Here is a 17,932-nt window from a genome sequence, read left to right as displayed (position 1 = left end):
AGTCTTACTGGCCCCTAATTACACTAAAGATTTTGTGGTACAAATAGATGCTTCAGTGCAAGGGATTAGGGCAGTTTGGGCACAAGTGAATGAAGATGGCCAAAATCAGCCAGTTGCCTTCATTAGCAGGTGACCATTCCCCAGAGAGCAAAGACAAAGTGCCATTGAGAGGGAAGCCGTTGTTGTTGTCTGGTCCCTGAAGAAGCTGAGACCATACCTTTTTGGTACTCACATCTGTGTTCAAACAGACCACAGGCATCTCAGTTGGCTCATGCAGATGAAGGGGCAGAATCCAAAATTGTTGAGGTGGACCATTTCCTTATAGGGGATGGCATTCACAGTGGAACACAGATTTGGGACAGCTCATACCAATTCTGATGGAATTTTGAGTCTACCAGAGTATAGGCTAGTTACCCATCACCTTTGGTCTGGGAGGGCATGGAGGAAAGTCATACCTTTTCCCTGATCACCCCAATATTTTGACTGATATTAGGGGAAAGTGCCCTGGGCTCTGCTAACCAGCCCCAGGGCCTGTGCTCTATTCTTAAAAGGTATATGGTAAGTGGTGTAATTATAAATAACAAAGACAACCTAAGTCCCTAGTATATGGTAGGGCATGTGGGTTTAGAGACCCCAGTGGACTTAATGTGCTTAAGATTGCACTGCTGTGGTGTCTTGTGTCATTTTAAAGTCAGACTTACCTTGCAGGCTGGTTTTAAAATAAAAATATGCCAAAATTCGACTTTGGAATTAAAGTACTTCCAAAGTCCAAAACTACCTTTCGATTTCATAACACTTAGAGAGCAATAATGTACTGGAGACCGCCCAATCTGGCTTTCGTGTCAACCACAGCACCTAGATCACTCTGATCACTACCACAGATGACATCAGAACACTCCTCAACTGGGGAGAAACAGTGGCCCTAATCCTCCTCGACCTCTCAGCAGCATTTGATACCATATCCAAACACACCCTAATCAAAAGACACAGGCGGATAGCATCCTTCCTCACAGGACAAACCCAGAGAATTTGCCTACCACCCTTCACTTCGGAACCCAACACCCCCATCTGCGACATCCCTCAAGGATCATCCCTCAGCCTCACCTTATTCAACACTTACATGATGCCTGTGGCCAACATCATCAAAACACATGCCTTAACTTCATATCCTATGCAGACAACACCTAACACATCCTCTCTCTCTCAAAAGTCCCCTTCACAACCAGGACCAACTCCCACAACTGCATGACATGCGTCTCCAACTGGATGAAAACCACCTCCCTAAAGCTCAACACAGAAAAAATGGAAGTGCTGATTTTTGGGAATGACACTTTCCTGTGGAATGACACCTGGTTGCCCTCCGTACTTGGACCCACATCGACAGACCATGCCCACAACTTCAGCATCATCCTTGACAGCACACTTACAATGAAATGCCAGATCAACACAGTCTCCTCCGCCTGCTTTCACACCCTTTGCATGCTCTGAAAGATCTTCGGATGGCTCCCCATCAACACCAGGAAAACTGTCTCGCAAGCCTTAGTCACCAGCCAACTGAACTACTGCAACACACTCAACACAGGAATCACTCCTGAAGAGACTCCAGAAGATACAGAACTTAGATTCCAGACTGTAGAAAAGTGTCTCAAGTTTTACCTGAGGCCTGATGTGATTTCGAACTATAAGTGCATTGGGTCATTGCTAACAAGGCTCTCAATGGCAGATCTCTTTCCAACACACTTTACCATGGTTAGCACAACTTCAGATACCCCAGTAAATCCCTAATAAATGGTATCCCTGGTATCTAGGGCATGGGTAATGAGGTGGGCTCAGTGGGGCTGACGCTTGTATTATGCCACTGCAGGGGCTCCTCACCAAGGTTATATACACTGCCACTGCAGGCTGCATGTCCTGGTGCAGACAAATCTGAAGAGCCAACATGCCACAGAGCCCTCTGTGCCACGCCTCCCTTGCACTGCACAAGGTATAGGTAAGTCACCCCTACTGCAGGCCTTTAGCCCTACGGCAGGGTGCATTACGTCCTAAGTGTGGGCATATCAGCATGAGTAGATATGCCCCTGCAATGTCCAGTCTATTATGTGATATTGTAAGTACTTAGGGAAGTCATAAAGAGTACATGGGCTATATACTTGTCAACAGGAGTTTCCTAGTTCCATGATGGCTACACTGATTTCTAAGGTGTTTGGTACTAAACATCTTGCCTTAATAAATCCTCACTGATGCCAGTGTTGGATTTAATAATACATTCACACTGGACACCCTTTAGAGGGTCCCTGGAAAACCTACCAAGCACTGGTGTGACCTCTGACTTGTTTTCACCAGTCTGCCACCACCAGACATGTTTCTTACCCTAAGGGGCGATAGCCAGCATTCTCAGAGGACAGAGACAAAGCCTGATCTGGGTTGAGGTGCTTCACAACTGCTCCAGGATGGGATGACTTTTCTAGTTTCATATGTGATGCCACCTTTGAAGTCCAACTCAGGAACCTCCGGATAGTGGGGGAAGCCAAGCCACCTTGCCTGCGCCACTTAAGGTGGGAAGGAAGGCAGGAAATTAGTTAGACTAGGAGGAGTGTCCCCACTTCGACCTACACCAAACCTAGGGCAGGGTAGGTGAGGTGAACCCCTCTCCTGAAACGCCACCATCTTGGAATGGTAGAGAAACAGACAATTAGTGCTAGGGTAGTGCTCCTTCACACAGGAAGCGGTCATTGGAGAGTTTATACACACTAGAGGTAAGTAGCCCAGTAGCTACTACCTGTTTCCACTTGTAACACCTTTAAATTCAGTATTTAGGTGGCACCCCAAGACCTGAACATCAGATTTGGTGGACAAGAGAAGACCAGGACAAAGAAGACCTTCTGCACAAGAACTGAGCCCTACTGCAGAAGAAAATAGTCTGCCTGTTGACTGCAGGACACAACATTCGCTGCCTGCTGTGTCATCCTCAACCTGAAAGGACTCCAAGAACCCCAGAGCACATCCAGTCTTCAAGAAATCACCGAGACGCTCCCTTAGAGTGAAGATATCACTCCCCTGCACTCCGCAGGCACAGATCTCATTAATTCCAATCTGTTTACAAGATGCTCCCCAATTACGTTGATGCAGCACCAAAGCAGGAAGTACAACAGCTACTTAGGGTCAGATCTGTCTCCTCACCAAGATTGAAAGCAACAATACCTACAGGAGCTGTGACGTACCAATATCCAGGGTACCAGACCCCAGTGGCAAACACTGAGAAGAAGAGTCTGCTCTGAACTCTGAAACAAACCAACAAAAGCAAGCACCTGTTGAGGGACATCAGGACACTCACTTCCTGAGTGGTCCAGCTGTCCTGAAATCGCCGCTCCAAGTTGCCTGCTCATAACTGCAAGAACCTCAAGACGTATGGTGCCCGGCTGACCCGTTTGCTCTGCACCTACCCCCACTGGCCTCGACACCGACTAACCAGCTGTGCTCCCATGGTCCCTAAGCCCTTGCGACCTGCTCCCTCAAAGGACCCCCTCCGGACCTATCTGTAAGTCCATTTGTGCAGTGTACTTTCAAGTGGCTCACTTCGTCTTTGAGCACTAGCTTTCAAGACCCTCAGCATTCTGCTCCCGACCAATCCAGGACGCACTCGAACTTCTTGTGCTGTAACTTTGGACCTGGTCCCGACATCGACCTAAAAGGAGAAGGCGAACTTTGTGAAAGCATTGCCTAATTTTATATACATTTTTCTGCTTTTCCCCCATTGTTTCCAAAGGCATGTAATTGCGCACAATAAGTGATATATTTTCCGAACTTTCGAAAATGATAACTCTGAAAGTATTTACCCTAGAACTGTGTTCTAGGTCTTACAATTTACATAAAATCAATACCATATGAATACATTTGTCTCAGATTTATTCTTCAGTGTGTGTCTCATTTATTGCCTCTGTGAGTACAACAAATGCTTAGCACTACCTTCTGATGAGCCTAACTGCTCACCCACGATACCACAAACGGAGCATTAGAATTATCTGCTTTTACCTCTGTATATCATTTGAGGATTCACTGAACTCCCTGCACAGAGTATCTCTTTTTAATACACTTTATAGAGAGCCTGCTTCCTACATTAGGTGGTTCAGTGGTAGTAAAGAAGACTTTGCATTTGTTGCAACCACTTTGTAGATAAGTGATCATATGAGTACATCCTAAAATTGTCGTTAGTTAGTAAAAATTTTTGATTGGTTTATTTTTAAACGTTTTGAAAATTAACTGCTAGGGCCTCGGTGAAGTCCCTAAAACTAACTGATAAGACATTTTTAAAGCTGTACTTTAAAAATGCAGTTATGTTTTTTTGGTAACTTCATAAACAGGTTCCAACTTTTTAAAATAATGCTTATTACCAACAGCCAAACTCGGAAGCTCGACCTGACCCTTTACACGGACCTGTGCCATGCTCAATGAAAGGCCCTCTGTAAAGTCCATGGTATCAAACTTGGCAAAAGTCCCAAGAAAGAATATCTCAGACAACTGATAGGTCAATTTGAAAGAGATAATCCAGACCTAGTAGCTCAGTCTGAGGATGATGAGCCTGCTAATAAAGATGATGCTGAGAATGGACATTAGTCAGTCTACCTGGAAACAGCAGAGGCCCCCTCAAATGAGGAGCTCATGCTAGAAAGATTGGTCAGGAGACTGAACTTGAAAGCTCAGCTACTGAAAATAGTAAGGCAAAGAAAAGTGATGGGCCTAGGACTTATCTCTGGTGCCAGCATACAAATAAATAGGGAGAGTGAAGGTTCTTATGACTCAATACTCCCCAAAGGGATTATTCCTAAATATTCAGAAGGTGATGACATCACCAAATGTTTCATTGCATTTGAGAGAGCCTGTCTATAAAGAAAAGTAGCCAGAAAGTACTAGGCTTCTCCCTTGTGGAAACTATTCTGCAGGCATAGACTCCCGACATTGAATGAGAATGATGCTGAGCTGTATGACCTCATGAAGATTAACCTGATTGAGGGCTTTGGACTCACCACTGAGGAGTATAGAATAAGATTCAAGGAGACTCAATAATCCCGAGGAAGTCCTGGGTGGAATTCATGACATTTTAGTGAAAACACTAGGTGGTTGGTTTGCAGGTAACAATGTGAATGACCATTAAGGGCACTGCAATTTAAATATGAAGGAGCATCTTTTAAGCAATTGTTACAATGAAAAGTTACATTAGCATCTGGTAGACTTAGCCCCACTGGCTATTGGTGATCTTAGATTGGGTAGGGGTTAGTGACCTCAAAAGGGTAATGGTGTCTTCTGCCATTCCTGTACAGTGTCTGCTTGGAAACAATTTGGAGCAATCAGCATGGGCTGAGGTAGAGAGGAAAACCCATGCAGCAATGATGGGAATACCTGAATGGGAGTGTGTAAAAACCAGAGCACAAAGCAAAACCCAGGGTGAAAAAGAAGTGTTATAGCCTGATATTATTGACCAACCATCCAAGAGCAAGGGCAAGAAGTATGGGAAACCAGCTTCAAAACATTCACCAGATCAAGTCCCCTCTTCCCAGAGAGAAGATTTTTCAGCCCCAGAGGGACCTGAGCCTCAGGAGTTTAGGCCTTACACGGCTGAGCTCTTGAGCCTAGGGCGTCTCTCTAGGGAAGGTCTGCGACAGGGACAGAGAACCTGTCCCACTCTTGAAAGCCTGAGGCAGCAAGCTGCTGATCAGGAAAAGGGAAGTGTCAATTGTTCCTATAGGATCTAATGGGAGTAGGGACTGTTTTATTTTCTCACCTGTTATACTTTGATTGTGCTGGCAAGAGACTAACTGAAGCCATGCCCACAAAGACATGCACAGCCCTCATGTCTGAGCTATTTAGGCACTTGCACAGCACGTCTGCGCAGCCTGTGATTCAAGTTTGGTTCATCCACACTTTTATTTCCTTGTATGCACCACAGTGCTTCTTTTGGAGGCGCCTGGCTCCTTATGTGTGGCCGTCATATTTTAATCTGTTTATGCGTTTTTTCATCTGTTTGCTTTCAGTTTTACTTACGTTACCAGTATCCTCCAAATGCAGGGGATCCTGCAGCTGGAAGGTGGGGTTGCTGGCTCCTTGTTAAGTTTTATTTCCTCACCTGTTTTATTTAGATCGCGCTGGCAAGCGACGGACCGAAGCCATGCCCACAAAGACACACCCAGCCATCATGACGGGCTTTTTAGGCACTTGCACAGCGTATCCGCGCAGCCTGTGATTCAAGGTTGGTTCGCCCACACTTTTATTTTTCTTGTATCCACCACGTGCTTCTTTTGGAGTTGCAAGGCTCCTTGTGTGCGGCCACCATATTTTACTCTGTTTATGCGTTCTTTCACCTGTTTGCTTTCAGTTTTACCTATGTTACCAGTAACCTCCAAACGCAGGGGAGCCTGCAGCTGGAGGGCTGGGTCGCTGGGTCGCTGGGTCGCTGGACCCCTGTTAAGTTTTATTTCCCCACCTGCTTTACGTCGATCGCGCTGGCAAGCGATGGACCGAAGCCATGCCCACAAAGACATGCCCAGCCCTCATGACGGGCTATTTAGGCACTTGCACATCGCGTCCACGCAGCGGACGCACGCCCACAGGCAAGCCCGTCCGCGCCCGGACAGTGCCTAGGGCCTGTTCCCCTGTCCATTTAATACCCCAGTCATGGCCCTGCAAGGTCTATACACGAAGGGAAATGCTCGCCTTAGATCCTGGTAAGCATGGCAAATGTACTACTTTGGATCTTGCAAAGAATACAGTTAAATCTATTAGCCGCCAGGACTGCAAACGTCTTTGCCTCAACCACAATAGGCCACGTCGAACAGCCAGTATTGATGGATGGAAGGATATCGTTCTCAAGTGGCAAACTAAATAGAGAGAATGTCAAATGTGCCCTCATTAATGCGAGGTCACTTTTTGAACATGCTTTTGAGGTCTTAGAGCTTATTGACAGCCTTCAACTTGATCTGTTCTTCATTACGGAGACATGGGCGGACCAAACGTTGGGTATAGATATGGTAACAGCTACACCAAATGGGTACACCATTTTTAGACTAGCTAGGCAATTAAAAAGAGGTGGTGTCTTGGCTGGATTTACTGCACATCATTCACAGTGTCTTTTTCTCCCCTCACTAGTAATTCATGTGAGGCGCTGAGTTTTGGCGCAGAACTCACTAAGACTCGTTCTTTTAACGGTCTTCTAATCTACCGCCTCCCTGGTCCTGGATCACATTTTAATAATTAAATTAGTGCAATCTTAGAGTCCTTTCTTTGAAGTCGGATTTTACAGTATTAGGGGATTTTAATTCGAGAGATCTGGGTTAAATCCATCATTCTTTTGCTCACCATGACACCCCAGTTTAGACCTGGCCATATGAAAATCAGTCTTGACCCTGTGTCTCAAGGGAATAGCCCAGCACAAACTGCCAAGCCAGGTCCTCCCTGGACCGGAAACAAGCATCCAAGGACCAGTTTCGGGGTTTCACCCCTCTTTACCCAGGATAGCTTGATTCCAGTGGCATTTAGAGCACGGGACTCACGTCTGAGCATACCTGTCCCAATCGGGGTGACAAATGCAAAAAGAACTATTGATGGACGGAATGCAGAACAAATCAAAACATTCACCCCGAGTCAAGAGTTCTGGGTTAAATCCATCATTCTTTTGCTCACCATGCAACCCCAGTTTAGACCTGGCCATATGCAAATCAGTCTTGACCCTGTGCCTCATGGAAACAGTCCAGCCCGAACTGCCAAGCCAGGTCCTCCCTGGACCGGAAACAAGCATCCTAGGACTGGTTGGCTTGGCAGTTCGGGCTGGACTGCTCCCATGAGGCACAGGGTCAGACTGATTTGCATAGGGTCATGTCTGAACTGAGGTGGCAGAGTGAGCTAAAGAATGATGATGGATGAAACCCAGATCAGTATACTGGGGGTGAGTGCTTGCAACGTTCAACACTCCGTCCATCATTCCCTCAGGTCTGAGCATACCCGACCCACTCAGGGTGACAAATGCAAAAAGAACTATTGATGGACAGAAAAGCAGGGCACACCCTGGATGGTATTTTTACGAATAACGCCCACTTGGACAAAACAGATAACATAGCTCTGATTGGTCTGATCATAAAGCTATCAGCTTTGAACTAGGGCCTAGGGAAATTTTCTCTGCTGCAAACTGGAGTGGTAAATTGCAGAGGACTCACCCTTGGCAGAAAATTACCGCCATAGCTCTAAATGATACCTGTATATGAAAACTGGATACAGTCATCTATGAATATTCTAGGTCTCATTAAAAAGAAAAGCAAAACAAAAAAGGATAAATTCTCTGCGCCTTGGTTTAATGATACCCTAAGAGCGGCTAAACAAAGCTGTAGCAGACAGGAATGAGTCTGGAGGATTGACTATAAGGAAGAGGAAAAAATTAAGTACAGGAAGTGTATTATTGATTATAAAAAACTAATAAAGATAAAGCATCTTTTTACACCAAACAAATTGAGTCCTCAAAAACCTCTATAAAGGAACTTTTCCAGCCTGTGACTAAATTGACTTCTACTCCAATGCCAGATTCAGTGGTAGGAAGCCAGGAACTCTCTGAATTCATAGCTTCCTTCTTCAAGAATAAAGTCAGAAAAATGTTTGATAAATTTGACGCTAATGCTCAGACACTAATATTGCCACCAGCGAGTGGTCAATCATCTCCTAATAGTTTTGGGCACTTGTCCATCAAGAAGGTTGGCCAGATGATTGCTTCTACAAAGTCCGGGTCCCCATCAGATCCTTGTCCAACGCACATTATGCATATTGATCCAGACACTACTGCAATTGTTTTGACTAATGTTATTAACTCTATTTTTACCACAGGGGTGCTCCCAAAATCATGGGAAAAGTCTATGGTTCTCCTCTTACTAAAAATGCTAATTTGGACCCAGAAGATCCTTTGAATTATCAACAAATATCTAGGCTCCCCTTTCCAGCCAAGGTGGCTGAGAAAGCTATGAATATCCAACTATCTGCATATATAGAGACTAACCATACTCTTGATAAAACACAGTTTGGATTTAGAAGTGGTTATAGCACTGTATCTGCGCTCATTGTAGCTATGGAAGAGATTAGATCCTCTCTTGATTCAGGGGGAAGAGCAGCTCTGATCTTATTGGACCAGTATGCAGCCTTCGGCACAGTCAATTACAGTTGCCCGATGGATCAGTTATAGGCTTGTGGGGTAAAAGACAGGGCTTTTGCCCTTATTCATTCTTTTTTGAGTGATAGATCCCAATCTGTAGCTTTTAAAGGTTTCACATAATTGCCCTTCACGCTGCCATGTGGGGTCCCTCAGGGCTCATCTTTGAGCCTGACCCTGTTTAATGTTTATGTTTCTCCCCTGGCCATCTTAATAAGTTCATTTGGATTCTCACTGGTAACATATGCAGATGACACCCAGATTATTGTGTCAGTTACCAATGACATCCAAAACACAGCTGAGAAATTCAACAACTGTATGAGGGAGGTCAGTGATTGGATAAGCAGGAACTGCCTAAAGTTAAATTCTACCAAAACAGAGGTCATGCTCTTTGGGAATGATGCGTCGTTTTGGTCTCTCATCTGGTGGCCATAAGAGTTAGGGGATTTACCCAAGCCGAAAAGTAAGGTGGGAAATTTAGGTGTGATGATAGACAACAAATTACCTTTCACAGAACAAGTTAATTCTGTGGTCTCAATCTATTTTTATATTTTAAGAACAATCAAGAGGATTGCTCATCTGCTCTCGTTTGACCTGTTAAAAACAATGGTTACAGCGGTAGTACTGGCCCGATTAGATTATTGTAATGGTCTCCTGCAAAGCCTCCAAAAACGTGTCTTGAAAGACCTTCAGACAGTGCAAAACAAAGCAGCAAGGACACCCCTAGGTTAGAATCTGCATATCCAGCCATAAATAAACTACATTGGCTTCCTATAGAAAATTGTGTTACTTTTTAAGCACTGTGTCTTGTGCATACAATTCTAAATGGAACCAGAGCAGACAATTTAAAAAGGAATCTAGTTTGGTATGCTCCAACTAGACCCTTAAGCTCTAGCGCTCATAAGAACCTGGTTGTTCCCACCTACAATCGGATGTCATGGGATGGTAGGAGCTTTGTTAGAAACACCGCCACTAAATGGAATTGACTCCCCCATTTATTAACATCTACAACTGAGCTCTTGGCTTTCAGGAAGATGTTAAATCCTGGCTTTTCACTAACTGAACCACTTATCATTTGGATCACAGCTAGCAAGAAGATGCCTCTGGGTATATGTTGCACTTTATAAATACATTCAATATCAATATCAATATCAATATACACTGTGGCCAGAGACCCCAAACCTGTGCCACTAAGAGAGTGGAGGACCTCAGCAGTTTAGAGAATTTACCCTCATATTGGCCTATGACATTCCCCTAGCTGGGCATCTTGACCAGACCAAAACCTAGAGTAGGTTAGTTGCATCATATTGTATCATTAATTGATATTTTGAAAAATTATTTCAGAATCAAAATAGTATACATCAGTTAAGAACACCTTAAAACAAGAATAAATATACATAAAGACAACAATAAATAACATTAAGGTGCCGATTCCGATCCTGGAGAAATTTTCCCCGTACAAACCGTATCCGGATTTTTTTCCGTACGAATCGTACAAGTACCGTACAAACTGGCAAGTACGATTCGTATGGGAAAAAAATTCATACGAATCGCATTGGGAAAATTCCCCGACACGTCCTTGGGTCGGGAAAAGTGTCCGACACGTCCCCAGACGATTTTCCGTACGTATCGTAAAACTGAAGTCCGAGCGCGCAAGTACGATCCGTCCCGTGCGTCCGATTGTACAACCGTATGGAAAAAACACCATACGGAGCAAACTTCTATAGCAACCATGGAGACATGTGCCCGCATACACGCCCTCCCCCCCCAGCCCCCGTATGTACGCGTCGTCCCCCCACCCGTGTATGTACACCCGTGTATGTATGAGACGTACCCCCACCCGTGAATGTACACCCGTGAATGTACACCTGTGTATGTACGAGACATACCCCCACCCGTGAATGTACACCCGTGAATGTACACCACCCGTGTATGTACGAGACGTACCCCCACCCGTGAATGTACACCCGTGTATGTACACCCGTGTATGTACACCCGTGTATGTACGAGACGTACCCCCACCCGTGAATGTACACCCGTGAATGTACACCCGTGAATGTACACCCGTGTATGTACGAGACATACCCCCACCCGTGAATGTACACGACGCTGGGGGTCTGCACCGTACATACACGGGTGGGGGTACATCTCGCACATACACGGGTGTACATTCACGGGTGTACATACACGGGCGGGGGTACGTCTCATACATACACGGGTGGACATACACGGGGGTACATACACGGGTGTACATTCACGGGTGGGGGTACGTCTCGTACATACACGGGTGTACATACACGGGTGTACATTCACGGGTGGGGGTATGTCTCGTACATACACAGGTGTACATTCACGGGTGTACATACACGGGTGGGGGTACGTCTCGTACATACACGGGTGTACATACATGGGTGTACATACACGGGTGTACATACACGGGTGGGGGTACGTCTCGTACATACATGGGGGCTGGGGGGACGGCGCGTACATACGGGGGCTGGGGGGGCGGCGTGTACTGGGCCCCCTATACCGCTCGCATCGCGGCGTACTTACCTTTTCCGGCACTTTTTGGGTGCCGTAAAAATATTGCCGTCTGGACTGCTGTCGGTACGAATCGTACTTGCTGGTACGTAAAAACATGCCTAACTCTGTCCGGACGTCACGTCCGCGGTGTCCCGGATCACATTCGTATGTATTTTACTGTCGGTCGGTGTTTTGTCCGACTCGTACGGAAATGGTGTTTCCGTACGAATCGTACTTGCAAGTTTGTAGGGTTTTATTCCCGGGTACGAGTCGGACGGAGAAAACGCTCCGACCGACGGTTCGTACCCATTTTTTCCAGGATCGGAATCAGCACCTAAATATCCCAAAAATCAATCAGGGGGTGTAACATCACAAGAGGGCATTCACATTTTGGCTTTGTGTACCTTTTAATACTTTACTTCAAATTATCCAAGCTGCATACAAGAATTTACAGACAGCCAACACCACAATCGAGGTTGTGTCACTTTTGCATATTCTATATGCCTCTCCTCTCAACAATAAACAGAGGGATCTACACATTGTGGCAATCAATTTGGACCTCGGTTTCACATAGAGGGGCAAAAAAACAACACATGTTTGACACATTTGTGGGGAGTTTGGCAGTATAGACAACACTCAGATTCCGAGTTCGCCTCCCTCCGTTTTGCCGTAAAGGCTGCTACAGGTAAACACCCATATCTAAATTGTAGGTATAGTGCTCATACCCGTGGGGGGCATAAAATATTCCAGCAACACCTCGCTTTCGCACACAGTCTTGTGGCAGAGAAATGCACTTGCCAGACTCCCTAGCGATGCGCTGTGATCTCTAAGACAGCAGGCTTTCTCCGGCACCATCTTCTTTACTGGAACAACATCCCCTTCCTGAATGGCCTTTGGCTCGCTCCAGAATTTCCCAAAGCCCACATCAGACCACGTTGTTTTGAGCACCCTTACCCAGCCCACTCTGTCTTCCCCATTAGCTGAAATAAAATCCCTCAAGCCCAACCACCCCAGTTGATGGAGAGGTCTTTTCAGACACCCTTGCTGCCCAACAGCCGACTGATTGCAGGCAAGTCATAAATCAGTTTGCTGAGCAACTTCCTGACCCCTGGTCAGACTAACTGACTGGCGTACACATGATGAGTACACTGGTGACAGCCTACATGTCAAAAGCAAAATATTCAGGCAATTTGATCATGTCAAAGAAAGCATCAAAGCTAATGAAAAGCAAGATGACGGAATTGGGTGTAATTGAACCCTTAGAGAGACCCTGGACCAAATCAGTTGTATTAGTCTCAAAGCCTCATTTCCAGAGCGGAAAGAAAGAAGTTAGGTTTTGTGTGGACCACAAGGGCCTCAATGCAGTCACACAAACAGATGCACATGCAATTTCAAGAGCTGATGAACTAATTGACAGGTTAGGAGCTGTCACATATCTGAGTACCTTTCATCTCACATCAGGTAACTGGCACATAGATCTGGTCCCTGGAGCAAAAATAAAACTCAGCATTTTCCACTCTAGATGGGCACATCCAGTTCACTTTGATGCCCTTCGGATTGAATAATGCCCCTGCCTCTTTTCAGATGTGTCAGATAGGGCGGGCAAGGCTGTATACTTGGTCCACCTTCTTGGTGGAGTCAACATTCAATCCTTACAACCCAAGATCCAGACCATTCAGATTTGGGAAGCTCCAACTACCTAGAACCAAGTCAGGGAATTCTTTGAAGATGCCCAAAAAGGTTAACTGCACAGTGAGCTGTCAAAAAGCATTTGACACCTTGAAGGAGTCAATGTGCTCAGCATTAATTCTAAAGGTTCCAGATTACACCATGTAGTTCATAGTGCTGACAGATGCCTATGAACATGGGATAGGAGCGGTCCTATCCCGGACCAATGATGATGGCCATGACCTACCTGTTGCTTTTATAAGCAGAAGCCTTCTTCCCACAGAGCATCATTGGAGTGTCATAGAGCGGGAAGTCTTTGCTTTGGTTTGGTCCCTGAAGAAGCGGAGACCATGGCTGTTTGGGTCTCACTTCCTTGTCCAAATTGACTACAGACCTCTCAGGTGACTCATGCAAATGAAAGGAGCAAACCCCAAATTGTTAAGGTGTTCCATATCCTTTACAGTGGAAGACAGACCTGGGACTGACCATGCCAATGCAGATAGCCTATCCAGGCTCTTCCACTTAGAAGATGAAGAGTGTCTAGGGAAAGGTTAGTCTAATCTTCTTTTGTTTGGAGGTGTTATGTAGGAAAGTATTTGGAAAAGAGCTTTTGGATTGGGAGCCTGGTTAACAGTGACCCTGTGCACTTACAGTTCAAAATACCATCAGGCATCAGGAAAAAAGTGGTGGCTAATCATGAAAAAAGACGCACTTTCCTACACAGACTCATCTTTGGCCTCCCAAAAAGGACCCACGTCACTCCCTGCCGCAGAATCCTCCACTGGCTCCCCATCCTGAAAAGATGCCAATTCAAGATTCTGATTCTATCTATTCAAGATTCAAAAGGCCCTCTATGGCTTAGGGCTGGCATGCATAAACCACTGCCTGAACCCCTACCAACTGCCCAACGCCTGCGCTCCACCTGCCTCACCATCGCTCACACTCCCTGCATCCACTAAAGCCACAGTGGAGGGCGTTCCTTCTTCTACCATGCCACCAAATCCTGGATTGACCTTCCCCTTCATCTCCGAACATCATCCTCCCTCCTGGAATTCAGAGAGGGACTACAGATCTGGATACCTGATCGGGTGATTAGTCGTGCTCTACAAACGCGCCTTGATTTATTGATTAATTGATTAAAAATAAATCACCCCTAAGGTCTGCCTTAGTAGCAGCAAGGGTAGGGTGCCTTGTTATAAAAAGCAAGTGTTAGACCTGGCATCATTGGCGTGGGTCTCCCTTCCATTTTTCGCTGTTGTCTCCTCTGTTTTTGCTGGTAATAGATGCTCTGGGCGCTTTGCCACTGCCATTCAGTGGCACAGCGCGAATGCTCCTTGTGTAAAGATGACATGTGAATTGGTATATCCATGATTGGCTTATTTGGTTTACCTGTTAGTCCCTAGTAGCGTGGCCTGTGTGTGCCCAGGGCTGGAAAACCAAATGCTGCTGGTGGGCCTGCAGCGCTTATTTTCGCCACCCACAGAAGCAGCTTGTAAAGTGTGTCTCAGACCTGCCACTGCAGTGTCTGTGTGCAGTCTAGAACTGCCATCTTGGCTGTGAAGTGCACCCACTCCCCAGCCCCTGAACCTTCCCTTGGCATCATGTAAGCCACCCCTATGGAAGGTTGCATTGTATGTGTAAGGTAGGACATGCTCTGATGTGTGTAGTATGTCCTGGTAGTGAATTACACCCAATTTCGTTTTTCACTACTGTAAGGCCCTGTTCTCCATAGGCCAGAATGGGAGGTTTGGCTATTACATTCTATAGTCCTAACTGACCCACAGAACATGGTAGAAAACCGAATTTAGTATGCCTGAGCTCAGAATATTAAAATACATCTTTTAGGGAAGTTTATTTTTATATTCTGTGTTTGAAAATACCACTTTTAGAAGGTAGGTATTTTCTTGCCTAAGCCTTCCAGTGTGCTCTGCTGTTATGTGTATTGGCTGTCTGGTTTTGGAGGGACAGGGCAGGCTGAGTCAGACCTGGGTTGAATAGAGAGATCTGCATTGGAGTATGGGGAGAGGTAGCTCCTGGACCTGAGTAGGGCTGTGCCTGGCAAGGTGAATGCTGGCTCCACCTCCCACTGTGCGTCTGATGGCAGAGCCCCTCTTTCTGAAAGGAAGGATGCAGCCTGGTAAAAATAGTGCTCCAGGGCTGGGCAGAACTGGTTCTGGCTGGGTGCAGTGACTTGTGACTCTTTAGAACAAAGACTTTTGGGGTATAAATATCTGTGCTGAAACCCCTACAATTTGTATTGCTCCTGGACAACAAGAAGAACCTCTGTCTGTGTAACTGAAGGAATATGCAGGAGAGGGCTGTCCTTGTGCTTGTGTGCTGTTTCTTGGACTGGCCTGCAGTGGTTACTACTGGACTTGGAAGAAGAGGAAAAGGACTTTGAAAGAACTTTTACTTTTGCTACAGCAATCACCCAAGGGCTAGAAGAGAGCTAGCCTCCTGCTGGAGTCTCAGGCACATCAGACTCCATTACCAGCCTCCTGTTTCTTCCCAGCGAGGATTTCTATCTGCAGGTGAGGCCCCTGTGAGTTCCAGGGCCTCTAGTTCTACTGTGGAGAAGAGAGTGCTTAAAATCGTCGCTAACTCCCGTTGGCGAGCCGCCGCAGCTGAAGAGCGTAAGGAAAATCATTGCGCTGCTACCGCTGAGTGCTCGCTACCAGAGATCATCGCATCACCTGTCTGCGGACTGCCAAAGGCTCGCTGACCTCAAGATTATCGCATCACCTGTTTGCAGGCTGCCAAATGCTCGCTAACCCGAAGATTATCGCATTGCATGTTTGCGGGCCTGAAAGCGCTTGCTAACCAAAGATCATCGCATCGAGTTCATCACTTCACGACATCGCAGAGTGGACGCCAAGCGTTCGCCATTTTCATCGCATCGCATCAGGATTGTCGCTCCCTCACGGAGCGCCATTTTCTTTCATCACAACAAGATCGCATACGCAACAGGCTCGGCGCATCATCCTCCCTTCGCAGCAAGGATTTTATCGCATCGCCGGCTTAGCGTGCAGAAGTTTGTCGCTTTCTCCTGCACACAAATCAGCGCATCATCCTCCCTTGCGGCAAGGATTCAACGCATCGCTGGTTAGCGTGAGGAAAATCATCGTTAAACTCCTTAGCAATATTTTTGTTGCTTTGCTACAGAATCCAGGTATCTTGTGAGTAAAAGGGTCGCAGAGACCACTGCCTTGAACTGAACTCCTCTTTGCACACCTTGAACTATTTTTGCAGCATTTTAAGAGTAACCCTATTTTTCTAGTATTGTGGATTTTTACTGTTATTGGTCTTGTGTTAAGTCTATATATAAAGATACTTATTTTTATAACTACTTGTGTGGTGTCCCTTTGTAGTGTTCTTCACTGTGTTACTGTGAATGGGCATAAATGCTTCACACACTGCCTCTGAGATAAGCTTAGCTGCTCGTGTTACGTTACCACAGGGTTGAGCAGGGGTTACCCCCATTTCTAACAGCAAGAAATTATACAACATGTTTTATATGCCCAGATGGGGGAAAAGCAGCCAAAGTCGTTTTCCCCATTGTAGTGCTGGTAGTTTCCTAGGGTAATATAAGAAGTCTTTATTAAACTTTAATAAAGTCTAACTTTTGATTGGAAGTAGCTAGTAATATAACACAAAGTATCAAAATTATAGTCACAATAAATCTAACAACGTGCCAAGTTGGATTTATTATAAATACTGCAGTAAAGTAGTTTTAGAACGTACTAGCCTGAAGTTACCTAAAACAGCCCTGTAGCTGCATCTTCTGATTGGCTAGCCTCTGACAGCCTGAACCAAGCTGCTTCCTTAGTAGGTGTGAAGAGGCCTGGGACTGAATCAATGCAGCCATTTGGTGGGAGGAGATTTGCTTCCTGGAAATGCAAGAGACAGGAAGGGGTTGGGGAGATAAACTGGACTTTAAAGGTAGAAGCACATATATCACAGGACCCAGGCCAGCCCCCATTGTTTGATTCACAGCCACATGGGAACCCCCTACTTTGATTAGGAGATGAGCTGAATGGGATTGTAGGCAAATGTTAGCTACACTTGTGGGTTGTGTTAGCTAGACCAGTACTCAAAGGGGAGAATTTCTCCATCTTGTTTTGTAGAGCTGTGCATTCTGGCTCAAAAATATGCCACAATTCCCAGTGGCCATAGCAGAGGGTGGCAACTTGAACTCATTGGTTGGGGTGTTTCTCCTCTTGCCAGCCCAGAATTGGGAACAAATATGGGAGATCTGCAGGAGCCCCTCAGATCCCTGTCTGAAGCAGCTGAAGAAGGAAAGCCCTGCTGGACCCTTGGACTGCACCAGAGAAGGCTTGCACTCAGAAGGAATGCACCTGATGCACTCTCATGGCTTCACACAAGAAAGGACTGTGCCTGCCTTAAAGGATAAGGAGAAGACTCCTTGAGCAGCAGTATGTAGAAAGATTCTTGGAAATGTCACCTGCAACAGCCCAAAGACAGGACTACTCCAGCCGACAAGCTACACCTTGATTTTCCTGGACTGCATGGACTGCACAGGTGCATTGTGGGCGATTGAGT

This window comes from Triturus cristatus, chromosome 6 (assembly GCF_964204655.1).
Source record: "Triturus cristatus chromosome 6, aTriCri1.1, whole genome shotgun sequence".
Taxonomy (NCBI): domain Eukaryota; kingdom Metazoa; phylum Chordata; class Amphibia; order Caudata; family Salamandridae; genus Triturus; species Triturus cristatus.
This window is presented reverse-complemented; position numbering follows the sequence as displayed.